The sequence below is a fragment of the Poecilia formosa genome, unplaced genomic scaffold (genome assembly GCF_000485575.1).
Source record: "Poecilia formosa unplaced genomic scaffold, Poecilia_formosa-5.1.2 Scaffold60, whole genome shotgun sequence".
NCBI classification, from domain to species: domain Eukaryota; kingdom Metazoa; phylum Chordata; class Actinopteri; order Cyprinodontiformes; family Poeciliidae; genus Poecilia; species Poecilia formosa.
In genome coordinates, this window is record NW_006799999.1 from 1,356,271 (window position 1) to 1,370,096 (window position 13,826).

General features: G+C 36.8%; 1 protein-coding gene across 1 annotated transcript in view; it reads right to left on the minus strand.

Annotated features, from left to right (window-relative positions):
- gpc5a (glypican 5a) overlaps positions 1-13,826 on the minus strand; it is a 122,561-nt gene that overhangs the window by 49,362 nt on the left and 59,373 nt on the right. The gene's annotated exons all lie outside the window — the stretch shown is intronic.

The following is a 13,826-nucleotide window of genomic DNA, read 5'->3' on the forward strand; positions in this document are numbered from 1 at the left end:
ATATATATATATATGTATATATATATATATATTTCCCTGTGGTTAATTAGAAATAAACTGTCCCAGTTTTGCTACTAAACCCTGAGGAATACAACCTTGAATGTTCATGGACCATGAAACAACAGTGTTTTATCATAACCGCACAATCTGTGGCTCACTTAGATCAGTTCTTACAAATGTATGGCACATCCTGCAAAACAAAATGTAGACAACATCTGATATGCTGAATGCTACTGACAGAACAGTAAATGCTCGTATTCGCTGGTTCTCTTTAAGATTTCCACACAGAGTCATCTAGATGAAGCATGTGAAATAATAAGGTAAAGTGGCAAATACCTAATTGACCTTGCTTTAACGGACTGATGAAGCCATTAACTTTACATATTTAGGAGGGGAAACGTCTTATTAAAGCTTTCGAAGTACCAATCTGAAGTTAAAATTCATTTAACAACTTACCCTGGAAAACTCCAGTCCAGAATAAATATGATTTTTTTTTTCTATTCACATCGCATACTTTCTAATAATACCAGCTACTTCCATCACCAGCTCTGAAAATCATAAGAAGGACTCCAGTTTGCGGCTTGTCTCAAAAGCTTTGGTGTGAGAACTGAGGCTTGGCTCAAATATCGTCACTGCGCCATAAAATGTGGATGCTCACAATCTGCATCACTGTATAAATGAATTAGTACTTTTCACTGTACTGTACAGTACTGTGCAGACCTGGAAACTGTCCCTGTCAAAAATTTACTGGCACAGACCCACTGTGGCTGTGTGATATCTTCATTACCGGCTGCAGAGGGAAAGCCCAGAGCATAATCAAGGACACCAGTCATCCAGCCCACACACACACACACACACACACACACGCACACACACACTTTTTCTTCTCCCTTCTGCCATCTGGAAAATGCTACTGGAGCATTATATCATGCAACACCCAAGTCAGAGGCAGCTTCCCTCCACAGGTAGCCAAAATAATGAATATTACCTACAAATACACAAACATGCACACACACACACACACACACACACACACACACACACACACACACGCACACACACATGAAAACGTTAAATCTGTGCCTAAAAGTAAACATTTGGTTTGTTGTGTTCTTTTTGAAGTATCATTTAATGACACAGCCTGTGTTCTTGTTTGTTCACAGTTGAGAGCTCCACAGTTCAACAGTTTTATTAGCGTAGATATTTGGCATCCGTCACCGGAGCTAGCCAAAGGGAGAAAGGAGAAATATAACAACAGGACTGCCTCAAACTTGCTCATTTGTTTCTGGAAGAATATGCTTGGCTTAATTGCTTGAGTCATTAAAAAAAAAAACTAAATTAAAATCCTGCTTTTGAATTCATAATGGCAAAAAAAAAAACAGAAAAAAAATGTGATCGTGCTGCTGTCTAATACTTTACATTTTCACTCAGCTGTCAGCACCAATTTGCAACCTTACACTCTGTAGTGCATTTACAGAAATGTAACAATGTGACTGCCCCTCTGTAAATGCAAGGGGATCATCACCACTCGTTCTGGAGATGCATGTTGTTCCATTGACATCTATCACGTCTGGTTCCACAAACACAGGAAATAAGAAAAGGTTTCAGACTATCGGTGACAACTGAAAGCACGTATTTGTCTTCTATCTTTTACAGAAGGGAACAGATTCATCTGCCAAAACGACTCGTTCTGAGAGATCCACGAGGTTGGATAGAACTTTTGACAGCATTTTTACGTCCTTTAGTATTCTCTTTGAGCCTGATCTAGTGTCCTTAGACTTGAGGGAGGAGGAGAGCTCTTACAATAATCATATTTGCCAGTCAGAGCAAAAAAAAAAAAAAAAAAGTGTCAGGATATGTGTTGGCTCCCAAGATACCGACTGTCATTTTCCATTTTCCTCTCCATGGAACATGCATTGACAGTATGTTTATCCACACCAAGTGCATCAGCCGGAAGAAAGCAGGAGTTCAGTGAGAACAGAAATTAGAATGGGATGAGAATGTAGCACCTGGATTTCCGTCTTTAACGAATTAGAGACAAGTGTGCAGTGCCACTGTCATATGAACCCTTTTTATATTATTCAAGGCGAGACTATTGCAAATTCTTACCATCATTCCGCAAATATAGTAAAAACGTTTTCAGCTCATCCAAAACACCGTCGCAAGAGTTCTGATGAAAATATTAAAAAGAGATCATAGTTCCCTAATTTTACCTTCTCTAGATAAATCCAGAAGAGAATTTAAAATGATCATCAAAGCATATAAATCCCTTAGTAATCACCTCAATCAGACATGTGATTGTCCCATATGTTCCTGACAGAGCACTTTGTTCCCAGACTTCAGGTGTATCGATGTTCCTAAAGGTTTGAAAAGTTGGAGGAAAATCTTTTATTTATCAGGCTACCTTTTTGTGGAACCAGCTCCTAGTTTTACTCTGGGAGGCAGACACCCTGTCAACTTTTAAGACTAGGTTTAAAACTTTCTACATGCAGGAGGAGTGATCGGTGACACAATGCAGTCAGCTTAGATAGAAAGTTTGTTTTTTTTATCAATTAAAATAATAAACTCAACTCGACTGCATTGTTTAATAACTAAGATTAAATTAGTTATTAAACTAATCTAAACTAATCTCTCAGTAGGATTGCATAGACGGTTTTTGTAGTGTGCTAGAAACATTACCTTTTGTAAATAAACTGAATTGAAAACTAAATATATTTTTTCTACAAATTCCAGAATTTTTTTAGGGATACTTCAATAAATACAATATTTATTCATGAGTAATCACATATAGTTTATGTGATGCACTTATTTGCATTGATTTATTTGTGTGTAGTTTTGTAAGTACAACTTGTACTTGGGCTGTTACTGACATCTGGGGTAAATTTCACATTATTAACCCCTATTAAAATATATATTTGCTGAGAAAAACATTGGTCACATTACATATCACTAAATTGCTTGTAAATAAATACAGTGCACCGTTTCTTTTTTTAACTCTCTTCCATTTCCTAATCTGTAAGTTATCCTAAAAATGATTTAACCTAGCTTCATGTAGCAAGTAGCAAATCACCTCATGTATTATTTAAGTAGGAGTGCTGAGGTCAAGATGTAAAAACACAAATACAACCCTTTTACAGTTACTTCTTTCCTAAAGAAGTAACTTTAGGAAAGTTACTTCTTTAGGAAAGTAACTACAGTTACTTCTTTCCCAAAGAAGTAACTTTAGGAAAGTTACTTCTTTAGGAAAGTAACTACAGTTACTTCTTTCCCAAAGAAGTAACTGTAGAAAAGACAAATAAGTTAGCAGAGGGGTAATTAAGGCTAATGTTGCTCAGGCTTGTGGCAAGAGGGTAAGAAAAGGGAACAAGGCTACAAAGAGTTCTTATTTTTAAGAATGGAGGTCTGCTCCTTCCACAATCCCCTGAAGCAAACCATATGTCAGCGGGTCATGGTGGTTCTGAGTTGGATCAATTCCAGCGGCTGAATTCTGCCACAGTAACGCCTGAAGCCAAACTTCTCTGAGCCGAGGCACTGCAGGTGCAGAAGAGAGATGAGGGCATTCCCAGAGTGGTAACATAATCGGTTAAGAAAGAAGGCAGTCAGAAGGTTCTTTCACTTGAGTCACGTTTGCGTTTGGAGAACCACAAGTTCGGACCGTTGTGCTGAATCTTAAAGACCGAGCGGACCGGCAGACAGCTTCATTAGCTCCTAAGTCAAGAAAGGAAGATCGTGCACTTCTGAGATTAATGATGTTCTTTTGTTGAACCGCTTTTGTTTCTGCATCAGTGTTTAGTTAACAAGTTTTGAGATAATGAATGGTAAGAAATGACATTTCAAACCAAGAAAATCAGATATTTAAGACTTGATTGAAATCTAAAGAGTAAAACAAACATAAGAAAACAGTATGACTTTGTCTGAACAGCATTTAACTATGTAGTACCAGTTTAAACACAGAAATGTTCTACGTTTAACTCATTCAACTATCCTTATTAACAAATATCCATTAACTCAATTATTAACAAGACATATCAGTACAACCTATTGACAAAGAGATTTTGTTTTTCCTCATTATTTCTATTTGCATTGCATTTCCACAGACAGGCAGAATGACAATATTTCCATTTTTGCTGAAAGGACGGAGTTGGAATGGCTCAAATTTTAGCCAATTAAACACAAAGGATTATGCTGTTGCTGCCGCAGCAGCCCAGACTGTAAGCACATGCAAGCACTTCAGATAGAGTTATCTACAGGTGTGCAGCTTAACTGGATTTGTACCCCGAATGTTTTTATTCACTGTCCTTATCTCGTGGTGTAATGGATGTCACAATGAGCATGGGTTAGACAAACAAACCAATCATTATGCAGCACACTGCTGTTTTCGATGCAACGTCCCGTGGGACTTTAATGCCGTCTTGGTGCCACATGTTTAGGGATTTGCTTCCCATAAGAATGCCTCTCAGAGTCCTGACATTCTGCTCTACGGGAATTAACCAAACAAACTGTATTTGGGCGTCACGTTCAGCTGCTTACAGCGCCATACATCGAGAGACCTGGATCATGCTTATTAATAGGATTGTCTTTGCTCTCTGACTGGGTTTTTACAGCATTCAAATGCTGCATTGTAGTATGCAAATTTAGAAGCAAAACACATAAACTGTGAATACATTTTGAGTGTTAATCCTTTGGACTAAGAGGAGAGGGGATATGAATAATTCACAAGCAAAACTGCTGGTCAACCACCACATCAATGAGTGGTAAATAATTCAGCCTGTAGACTGGGTGAGGAGCTGCTTGCCCCTGATTTTGATTGAGAGACACAGGGACCGGGCCTACTTATAGATTCTTGATGGGTTTTACCACATCAGGAGGAGAAGACAGGCAAAAAAAGAGAGGAGCCGACAAATAATTCATATGAAAGAGCTGCTGATCAGGAAGATGATGAAATCCACAGTTTGTTCACTCGGATTGCATGATTGATTTGTCAATAGCCGCATTGCTGTTTTGTGTTTCTCCTGCAGCCTCGGCTGAGGAATAGTAATGATGCATTTCCATTTGGTCCAGGCGAAACTGGGTGGGAGCAGGTTCTGCACCTCGTCAAGGTCAGGGGCGAATAAATAGAAATCATAAAGAGCATTACTGATAGGCAGAAACGAATCCTTAAGCATTAACATTTGCATAGAAGCATCATTCTTATCCTCATAAATAATGGGAAAACAGTTTCATCATGAGCAAAATATCACCTTGTGCCTGTATTTCCCCGTATTTTCTCCAGTTTCTTTTAAGCCATTCAAGCAGACTTGAACAAGTAATTTCAGGTGTTTTTTCTTGATATTAATAAGTTGCACCAACATTATAGAAACTTGACACAGTGTAATGTGCAAGATGTGCATGTAATCGCTCATGTGTACAATGGAATCAGTGAGCGCACTGGAATATGTAATTGATATTTTTGCAGGTCATAAACCCCCACTAAGTACACACACACACACGCACGCACACACACACACTAATGCATACATACAGTATGTATTTCTATCTTCACAAGGACTTTGCGCTGACTTCAAAACGCACATAAAAACAAGCTGTGCATTTCTCAAGTATTACTAAAGTGTTCAAATTACTTGAGAATTAGATGATTACAAGTTCAGAAGGTACTATGTTGTGTATTACAATATAGCAACACCTAAAAAAAAGAAAACAAAAAAGAAAAGTTTGGGAAAGATGCTGAAAAACAATCCAGGTCAGACATGCAGGTTCACACTTGTTCTGCACTTCAGCGGTTAGAGAGAGAGATGCCAGTCAGAGCTATTTGCAAATTAAATCCCAGCGAGATGATCATGCAAACTAGACTCAAGCACTGTGAACACAAGCTGCCTCTTGACTTGTGCCTGATGTGTATACAAAAGGGCTGCAGCTCATGACATTATTTGCACGGTTTTATCCTCCTCCATCAGTATTAAAACACAAGCAATTTCCAACCTTTTTACAAACTTACAGGTGAAACCAAAGAATTTTGATAACCCCATTTTAAGTAATTACTTACACTTTGTTCTCCAGTTTCATTGTCACACTGCAATAAATGCCAGGGCTTCTTCCAAGAGCCTCTAATGATCTGCTATTATTAAAACGGAATAATAAAGGGCACTGCCGTTCACGAAGTTCTCACAACAAATTAAAAAATAATTACATTGATCTAATATGGGAGATCAAACAAAAACAAGCTGATGTAAACTAAAAAGCTCATTATTAGATTAATGAGTTGTTTATGGCCAGTATTGCTCTTTAAGAAATAAGGAATGAACCCATTCACAAACCAAAATAGTACCACGAGGGGTATGACACCAGTTTATTAAATGTTCAAATAAACCTGCAAGTGTTAGAAGTAGTTGATTACCTTTGAAAAAAATAAATAAATTTAAACACTACGATGTTAAAAAGACATTATAATTATCTTTGTCATGTAGAACTGTGAGCCAATCAAAAAATAAATGTAGGATTACAAATCAGCTAAACTCACGTTTGAGAGACAAGAAATTATTTTGATTAGTTCAAATGTGTTCTCTAAAATGCTTTGAGCTTAATCAGATGAAAGCATCATTACTCTAAGTTCATGGATTTGCTGTTTTGCCAAAAATGTTTTGTAACTGGTAAATTGAACATCTTAAATAGATTAGTGAGGAATTGCTGAATGATTTGGTATGGTGTCATAAATAATTTTAGTTTATGTAGTTGAGGCCAGATTGCACTGGTAAATCGACATGAGTGTGTACAGATTTTCTATCCAAAGTTGTTTCTACAGTAGCTGAAGACGGTGCTTACTTTGCAACAAGTTAATAGAAATTATTCTAATTTCTATTAATGATTGTTATTAATGATTTTTTTACTTATTAACGTGTCTTTAATGACCAATCAATGCAACATATTTATGACACGGAAAATTATCAATACATCCTGAATGATGACACTTGCTTTACATTTTGTTATCCTAAAAACCACAAACTTTGAAGTACTTTTTCATGAGTCAATTTTCAAAATGTCTCCCTAAAAATGTGAAAACATGTTTTGTATTTTACTCCCCTGAGTCAAGACTTTGCAAGCAAGTCTTTACCAGCCTTGCATATCAGTAGATGGAGATAAATAAGCATTCGTCTTAGCTATTCAATCAAGAATAGGCATGTGCTTTGGTCTGTGTAGGTACACAGGGATGTCCTCCCTACCACACTTTTCAGATTTATGTTTGTAAAAGAGTTTCAAAACCATGGCTCATTTTCCTTCCATTTTTGAAATATATTAAAGTGTATCGTTGCAATATTTCAAAATATGAAGAGGGTTATGAGAGAATTTGCAAGTCACTGTAGTTCTATATCTCCCCTAAGAAATGACAGGTATTCAGCAGCTGTGCAGACAAATTGGTTCTGAGAAAAGCTGCATCCAAACTTAAAAACAAAGGGTATCCAGTTTTACTTTGACCTCACAGAAAATTCTTCTGCTTTTCTCATTTCAAAAAATAAATTGTAGATAGTCAAAACCTGTCAGAGCACATCCTTTTCTGCTTGTTTATACTGTATGTTTCCTATTTGCATCAGCAACATGAAGAAGCCATGTCCAGTGATGAATTATTCTGCAAGTCAGTACATTACTAATCAATACGAGGCTTACACCTATAGCATGGCAAAAACTCTTCCCTTTGAGAATCAATTTGACCCAGCAGTAGAGAACAATTAGTCTTGAGGAACCAGATGTCTGTGCAATTGTTTATTTTGCTTGCAACTTGAATTTGTTGAAATGAAATCCAAACATAATCTTGAAATTCCCTTTGGCAAAGACAGGCTTGTCGAACGTTGATCTGTGAGGTCTGCGTCGTGACTACATACAAGACAAGGCATGGGTCACTGGTTTCCCTGCAGTCGTTTTTTCTTTTTTTTTTTGTCTGCTTTGTCTGCTTGTGCTGAAGGCACTCCTGGCACACGCAATGAAGTCCTGGCAAAAAGCACTTGTGCAGAAGGGCAAATGTTGTTTCAACACAAGTTGGCTTTAACTACAAAATCACACAACTGAGAACCCTCTGTTGTATGATTACAATCAAGGCAGGGATCCTAAATTGGATAGTTCTACTTTTACCCAAAGAAAATGAACAAAAAACACTGCAAAATGTTGAAACTAGAAGAATTACTAATATTTTCAATAGTGGTTTACTGGCTCATAGATGCGCAATTTTCTCAAAAGATTTATATATATCTTTTAAGAAATTCACAATTCAGCTATGAGTATAAAAACACTTTTGTGCATTAAATGAAAATATACTTGTGACTTATCAGGAGAAAACCAGGAGCAAGTCGCTAGCACAGAAATTAAAGAAATAGATAAAAACCACCACTAGCTCAGAAAATACTCATATATTAGTTGAGGTGATGAAGAATCAACTCCATGCTTCAAGTAGCATTCTCAGAGGTTTTAAAGTGGTAAACCTTGTGTTTGAATTCAGCTTGCTTACAGAATAAATCCGAGCTGTTTTGGGATATGGGGGAAATTCACAGTCTCTCTCATACGCTTGTGTAATTATTTTCGGCCAATAAGATGCAAGTTTGAAGAAAACACATGGCTAATTAATATCGTCATCATAGCACCTTGAACCTACGCCGGTAACATGCTGTTAGAAATGTAATACTTCAGAGACGACAACATCCAGCAGAGAAATACTGGAGGAAAAAAAAAAAAATGCTAGGACTGCTTGTATGATTGGACATATTCATGTCTCCAGGAATACTTTCCTGATTCTCATGGAGTGAGCCTCAGAACTTTTATTCTTTTTAGGATGATAAAAGCTCTGGCCAGGTGAATGAGCAGTGGTGTCTGCCATGCTGACAAACTGCATCTTGTAGCTGATAAAAAAATAAAATAAAATGATTATTTACATCATGTTTTCTTTGGGCTAAAAAACAATACTGTGTAACATGTTGTGTCTATTATCTTCTGTTGTTCTCTTGCTTAATTGTTAATAAGCCCAGGTAGTTGATCAGGTTCAGGAGTAATTCTTTAGAAAAAAAAAAACAAAAAACTGAAGGCTGATTTCTCCCCAATCTTGTTTAGTATCCCAAAATTCAAATGGCCAATGCTTCTTCATTTTCTTATTTCTATGCGTTTGACATCATTATAAAGCTTAGAATCTGCACTTTCAGAATCTGCAAACAACTCAAAGACCCCAAGGGGCAGATACTTGTTCCTGGGTTAGTCGTGGCCAGTCACATTTACAACCCGACGAAAGCAGCAATGTGATGTTTGGAAATGTCTTGTAGAATCTTAATTACTTTATACGCCACACATGTAAGGGCTAAAAGATTACAACAATCACACAACACAGTTTCTTTTAATTAACAGAAACACTCTCACTCTCTGACATTTTACATTTGCGCTATTTGTATTTCCAGGGACTAATGGGGACTCTGTTTTATTATGCCAGGGGGATATTTGTATTTCTAACTGCGGTTGACAGACTTGCAACACCTTTGTTAAGGTTGTCCACATAGAAAAAGGGACTTTAATTTGTGGCATTAAGACTGCAAGGCACATCATCGTTGTTGTTTTTTCAATTAGATGGAAAAGAACAGCAACACAGGGGGTAAACAAAAACCATCTCAGAGACATTTTTAAAGGAAAACATGTCTGGGGGGACAAATATGCATTATAATTAACCTTAGTGATCTGCCAAAAAACAAACACAATGATTTTATTTGTGCCTATTTTGAGCTGTCAATTTTTAAAAAAGATTATTTAAAACACATACATGAATCAAATGTGGTGTTATAATTGCACAAAGGTCATTGTTTAGGTAGGAGGCAGAGTAATTTATGACGGATAAGAAAACCGCTCAGCCAGCTGAGCTTATTAAAAAACTAATAATCAACCATTCAGCAACTAGATAGCCCAGAGTCTCTTTTAACTGTTCAGCAAATTTGACTTATTAACTTCTGAGAAATAAAACTAAACAACTGATGATGGTCCTATTTAATAAAATTTTGAACTTCAAATAGTAAAATGATACCTGCTTCAGTATACTTACTAAAGATTATATAGTATGATATCGTAATAGTCTATACACCTGGACAAATACAGTATTCAGAATAAACTTTTCTCTGTATAAATATGCTTTTTTGCAAAGCATATTTAAAATGTAAAAAAAAAAAAAAAACATAGCTTGGGAAGCTGAAATGGCCTGGCATGAAATTTACTCCTGTAGATGAAACTTTAAAATTATTTTTAAGCTTTGCAAATGTAAACATTAGCCTCATTAAAGCCCAGACAAACAATCAAGTGAAAGTGCTTTTCTGGCATATTTGGACATATGAATATTTAATATTTATGTTAACAAAGCTGAACGTTTTAAGTAATTTATATAAAGAAGGAAAACAAAAGACATTATACAATGCAATGCCCCACATCACCGTATCACAACCCTGGATTTTGAAGGAGGTTTGTCCTGTTTATAGCTCAGACATTTAGTTTGGTGTCCTTCTGACTTTTGAAGAGAAAGTGAACACGACAGCAAGATCAAAAGAGCTTTCTGAGGCTGCAGCAGCTTATGAGTCTCGCAAGGGATTAAAATATCATGCAGGTCCTACAGCAGGCTTTTGCTACTATTGATATGAAAGTGCTTACTTGAACATGCATGCGTGACTATATATTATCTGGTGTCCAAATTTCTCATTTGGACACCAGAGAGGACATGTTTGGGAAAATCCAAATAACCTCAAATAAAATGTGAAGCAAAAAGCTGGCTATCACAGAATACACCATAAATCCTGCTACTGTGGAAAATGTGAGACCATTTGTAAAATAAAAATAAAACAAAATCAAGCAAATCCACCACGACTAGCTAAAAATGAAAAAAAATAGAAGGCACTCGAAAAAGTCAAAGCCCAGATATTGATCTCATCAAGATATTGGAGGGTGACTTGCTGTATGTGAAGAAATGTCTCATCATCTCTCTGCTGAAAATGAAGAGTGGGCAGAATTCAGGGATTGTTAGGAAGCAACAAGAAACATCTCACTGAGGCTTCTTCCACCAAAGAGGGGGGAGGCTGCCTGTACCTCATAACTTTTTAGCGTGATTAGACAGACATTTTTTATGCATTTAGCAAAACAAGGTTAATTTTTGTGGTCTTTTCCAGAGATTAAAACATTAGATCAGACATGAACATGTGAGTATCCCTGAATAAAGTCCTCAATGTTTTAAAGGCTTATCATAACTTTTTTCACATCTGTATGCAAATATAATTTGATTCCCATCACCCTCATGTGACACCTTCCTGACATGAATATGCATCTCCAACACAATGCATCACAGTAAGGATGCATTTTTATTCATGCTCTAAATGTTAGAGGAACAGATTACACTAAGTTATCAAAAGTTCAATAAGTTTTAGTCACATTATAAAACATGGCTTCCATTACCCATTCTGACCATCATGTTAAGCATACTGGTCCAGTGGTTTTTGCTAGCACCTTTCCTACATATTTCACTTACGAATCCCCGTCTGTGTGAATTAGAGTATCATAAAACCCACACTAATATGCAACAACATCCCCAAAACAGCTTTATGGTTTCAAACACTACAAATTGTCCACCTGTGTTGCTGCATGGAGCTCAGAAAGTGTGACCTGTGCAGCCTCTTTGGCCAAAACACAAAGTTAAATTAGGCGCATCAAATCCGTTTTTATGACTGGTCAGCTGCCCGTGTGTCTCTGGATTTGGCTCACTGATTCCCAATTATAGCTCAACCGTGTGCATCCAAGTGTATTCGTCAAAAAAACGTAACTGACATTAAGTCTGTCAAATTGCAGTGCTTCATCACTGGCGTGCCTTTCTGCTATTTTTAGTCATTACAACGATGCCTAAAAACGGCAACTCTCATCAGCCTCGGGTTTAAGTCCTAATTTGTCTGAAAATGAGTTGGGTCAAAAAATTACAGAATAACAGAAAATAAAAATTATTCAGTTAGAAGTAAAGGTACTGTCAGTCTGCCTTGGTGGTTATATAAAACTTGTTAGGAATAAATAAATAGAATTACACGACAAGTATATTCCTAGAAACAAGTGCTTGTTGTGTGTGGACTTATTGAGCGGCAACAATCTTTTATTTTATTGATATTTTTCAGGGAGAATGCCTAATTAGTCCCACATTTTTTCACTTACCTAATTTATTTAGTTGATGGGGGAAAAAGACCTTATTCCAAGCCAAGGTACGTTTAGCTACCTTTATTGTCAAAAGGAAAGAAAATGACCAATTAAAAATATTGTACATTATTTTCTCAAACTCTTTCAGAAAGAACACACAATTGTTTTGTTCAAGATGTGTACGTACCAAACTGGAAAGCACTTTTGGAGCTTCTATCTCTAGTTGTCACAGTTTGAGTTTTTTTTAAATGTGTTTTTATTGTTGGTTGGTAAATATATATAGTAGTTATTTTATTGTAGTCATTCCAAGGCTTGAAAAGCAACATACATCTGCCTTTCTTAAGTGGCATGTTCTCTTGTCTTGTCTGTATTGCAGAGTAACTAAAAGAAAAAAGCTTCTGTGCCGCAACATATCTATGGCTCAGCGAAACAAGAAGCCGGATGTTATTTAATAAAGTTTGAAAGTCTCTCGTCAACACAAAAGCTATCAGTTATTTAAGAAAAAAAAAAAAGAAGAAAATTACAGGTTGTGCTGTGGTGGCGCAGGGGTTAAGCACAACCCACATATGGAGGCCTAAGTCCTCGACGCAGCTGTCGCAGGTTCGATTCCCGGCCTTGGCGACCTTTGCTGCATGTCTTCCCCCTTCTCTCATTACCCACTTCCCTGTCAATTAACTATCAAATAAAAAGGCCACTAGAGCCAAAAAAAAGAATTACATTACATTTGATTCACAGAAATATTTCCCAACTCAATAAATAAATATACTCAAAATAGGGGTTTGAAATTTCTATATTTTCTGAAGTGAAAGTTAACTGCTGCGATGAAACATTGATTGCTTTTGAATCTATTATTCATCTTCATCAAGACAGCCAATATGTGGAGAGAGCTGTAGTTAGCTTTTCATCTACATGTCCAGCTGCTGGCATGTAGATTTGAAAAGAACTTCAAATTATTTTTGTTACAATATAAGAGAGAGCAATGGGAGAACTCAAAATATAATGAGAGGCATATTTAAAATGTTATGAAAATGTAAAAAAGCATTGAACATAATAAAACACGTCAAACTAACAACTTGGAACGGAAAGAACAACATGGGATTTAAAATGACACTGGCTGAAATACTTGGTCTCAGCAGATTGTAGGTGATTATACAATCTGGGCAGAGCTCATAATCATAATCTGTTCCATAGTATTTAAAGTAAATCACATAAACCATTTCCAAATCAGATAAGCCATCCCCGAGTATTCAAGATTACAAAACAATCTTTCCTGCTGAAACTAAAAAATTCACAGAACCAAAGGACACATGAGAAAACACATTTAGGATGCAAAGAGCAAAAAAAGGCAAAAGACACTGCACACACACAGTGAATGTCAACCAGGCAGAACAGAGGCTCTCTGATGGTTATGATATAGATTTATGTGTTCTGACACCCCACAGATGGTGAGAATTAGTGAAGGAGGGGGTGCCAGTATGAGGTCAAGAGAGATGACCTGGCCTTCAGCCCGCCACTTGGGAACCCGAAGCAACAGACATCTGAAGCTGCCGCTGCAGCTCGACAGCCTAAATGCAGCCAGAGCAGCTGTTATTGAGGCGAGAGGAAAGAAAAGTGCTCCCGTAAACTGCTCTAATCTCATCATGCGGAGAGAT